Source organism: Rutidosis leptorrhynchoides, chromosome 3 (assembly GCF_046630445.1).
Source record: "Rutidosis leptorrhynchoides isolate AG116_Rl617_1_P2 chromosome 3, CSIRO_AGI_Rlap_v1, whole genome shotgun sequence".
Classification (NCBI taxonomy): Eukaryota; Viridiplantae; Streptophyta; class Magnoliopsida; order Asterales; family Asteraceae; genus Rutidosis; species Rutidosis leptorrhynchoides.
In genome coordinates this window covers 280,411,806-280,415,434 of record NC_092335.1, presented here as the reverse complement: position 1 = coordinate 280,415,434, position 3,629 = coordinate 280,411,806, and positions in this window count along the sequence as shown.

Sequence of the window (3,629 nt, the reverse complement as noted above, 5' to 3'; positions counted from 1 at the left end):
CCACGGCTAAAACCGCGGTGGATGAATTGAAACTACAGGTATCTACTGCAGCTGACAAACAAAAGAATTTTGAAACCACAATCTCTTCATTGCAATAGGAGGTTTCAAGGCTTACTGCAGAGAGAGACACCACTGTGGCCGCAGCAGCTTCCTCGAAACTTGAGTTCACGCAACTCCGCCAACACCTACCGGAGTTTGCTAAAAAGGTTCTCAATTCACGTCCCGTGAATGTTCTGTTTTCCACTTATGCAGCTGCCTTACGACTACGCGAGAGAGTAGAGTTTCTGGATGAAATTGCTCCACATTGGACCATACCAGATCCTCTGCCTCCCACCATTAGAGATCGCGTTTGTTCTCTTGCAGAGGCACATAAAGCAGCTGCTACTGCACAAGCAAGCTTAGCTGATATTCCAATCGACAAAGTCACTACAATAAGTCAACAAGATGATGCCACTTTAAAAGACATCTTTGAGCTTGACTTATCTAAGCTAGAATAAAACATTGTAGAAATTAGCGCGCAGCTATCTATGCACCATTATCAATGAAACTTTATTTTTTCATATTTATTCGCGAGTACTCTTTATTTATATAGCGCTTTTGTCAACAATATTCATAACACAAACTTGTCCTTTGTAATTTCCAACATATATTATTGTGCACATAATAAATGCGTACTTTTGCGAAACAATCTGTATGCGTATATGCTTATACGTTATGAATCTTCTAAGTCCATCGAAATGATCCTTAGGCAATTAATCAACATTGCGAAGCATCTAAGCATTGGCAAAATCAAATACTTAGGATATAAAATTCCTTTCGCAACATTTCGCATGCAAAAGTAGGCAATTTCATCACTTTGCTATTTAAACACTGCGAAATACTATAGCATTATGAAACAAACTTTAAAACATTTCATAATAATTCGCATTTCACAAATAAACTTTTCGCGTACTTTTACAAGTGTTTATTTAAAAATTCCTACAAGCGTGATCAAGACTAAAAAAAAATTAAAAACAAAAACACCTAATAAGTATATCAGCTATATGCCTTAAATTCAATTTTGCACTTTGTTCATATATCCTTGATAGTTTTTCGAAAAGCTACACGTAATATTGCTTTAACAAAACGGCATGCCACGCATTAGGTAAAATTCGCCCTTCCATATCCGCGAGCTTATATGAACCTGCGACATTAATTGCCACAATTTGATAAGGGCCTTCCCAATTAGGACCCAATTTGCCAAGCTTTTCTGCTCTACTTGCTTCATTGCTTCGCAGCACCCATTCACCTATAGCGAAAGACAAAGCACACACTCTTTTATTGTAATACTTAGCAATTTGCTGCTTATTATTCACTTCTCTGATAGCAGCCATTAACCTCCGCTCCTCAATGAAATTCAGGTTTTCGCTCAACACAGCATCATTCGCTTTTTCTTCAAAGTTAACTATTCTATGCGTTGGTACCAGAATTTCTGCGGGAACTACTGCCTCAGAACCATATACCAAACTAAAAGGTGTTTCCCCCGTGCTTTTCTTAAATGTTGTGCGATGTGCCCATAACACATTGGGTAATTCATCTACCCAGCCAGTTTGCTTTTCGCACAACCTCTTTTTAATACCGCTTACTATATCACAGTTGGTTACTTCGCATAAACCATTAGCTTGTGGATGCGCCACTGACGTAAACTTTTGTACGATATTTAAATCAGTGCACCATGTCTTAAAAGGGTCTTTCACTATTTGAGCACCATTATCGCTAACCAATTCTCGCGGAATGCCAAATTGGCAAACAATGTATTCCCATGCAAAAATTCGCACTTGTACACCAGTAATAGTGCGAACCGCCTTAGCTTCAACCCATTTGGTAAAGTAATCGATTGCGACAATCAGGAATTTAACATTGCCAGGCCCTGCAGGAAATGGCCCTACAATGTCAATAGCCCATTTATTAAACGGCCATGGTGAACTAACAGGAATCATATCATGTCACGACATTCTATTATGCGGAGCATGCCTTTGGCAATTTTTACAGCGTTTAACAATTTTCGCTACATCGCGGTATAGGGATGGCCAAAAGTATCCCATTCGCATAATTTTCGCGGCGATAGTTTTGTAGCCTGAATGCAGTGCAAAAGTACCATTATGCACTTTTATAATCATTTCTGCCTCGATTGGGCCAACACAACGCATCATTGGTCCGCAATATGAATTGCGATATAAGATATCATCTTGAATGATATACATCGGTGCTCGCTCTCTTACTAAACGAGCTTCGCGACTATCATCTGGCAGAATATCACTGCGGATATATTGTAGAATTGGGTTCATCCAGTTTGGCTGTTCTTCTGTAACAGATGCGACCATTAAGTCACTATCTATTGAATTACTTGGTAATTCCTCAACCCATACTTGTTTTTGAAAGTGCGAGAACGTTAAAGCAGCCAATTTGCTTAAGGCATCTGCCTTTTTGTTTTGGTTTCTTGGCACTTGTGCGAGTTCGAAACGCTCAAATCGCGCTGCCATTTCTTTCAATATCTGCAAGTATTTCTGCATAGAGGGATCATGTGCTTCAAAAGATTCGTTAAACTGATTCACTACTAGCTGCGAATCTATAAAGACACGCAGCTTAACAATATTCATTTTTCGCGCAATATTTAAGCCTGCGAGCAATGCTTCATATTCGGCCTCATTATTTGTCACATCAAAATTAAACCGCAATGCATATGTATGCTCCTCACCATATGGGCTTGCCAAAACCAAACCCGCGCCTGCACCTTCTGCGCACGAAGCGCCATCAGTAAACAAATCCCAAGTTTCACCGAGTAATGGTTTTAGCGCGGTTCGCTCATTAATCACCTCTAACTCGCCAGACAGTTCAGCGAGATAATCCGCCATAACCTGACCTTTTTCAGCACTACGTGGAAGGTAAGATATTTGATAAGCACCTAATTCTATTGCCCACAATGCGAGTCTACCAGATATTTCTGGTTTGGTTAAGACTTGCTTGATTGGCATATTAGTTAATACATGCACTGGATGCCCTTGAAAATACCTTCGTAACCTTCGCATTGTTAAAATAAGCGCATACACAAACTTTTCAATCGGCGGATAGTTTATTTCACTTCCCGTAAGAGCTTTACTAACAAAATACACCGGCTTTTGTATTCTATTTCTTTTTGCGATCAAAACTAAACCGAAAGCTTCGTTCGTCACTGAGATATAAAGATAAAGAATTTCGCCCTGAACTGGCGCTGTTAGTGTAGGCAAAGTTTTCAACAACTTTTTCATCTCTTGAAACGCGGTTTCTGCTTCACTGGACCAAACAAAATTCTTTTGCTTCAAGCACCCTTTTAGAGTTTTGAAAAATTGTAACCGCCTTTCGGCAGCTTTAGACAAGAAACGTGTTAATGCTGCTAGTTTTCCCGTCAAACTTTGCACTTCTTTAACCGTTTTTGGCGCAGTCATATTTTCTATAGCCGCGATCTTTTTTGGATTAGCTTGAATACCTTGTTCTGTAATAAGATATCCCAAAAATTTTCCTTCAGTTTCGCCAAAGGTACATTTTAGCGGATTAAGCTTCATGTTTATTTTTCGCAGTTTGTCAAATGTTTCACGCATATCTTCAATGAT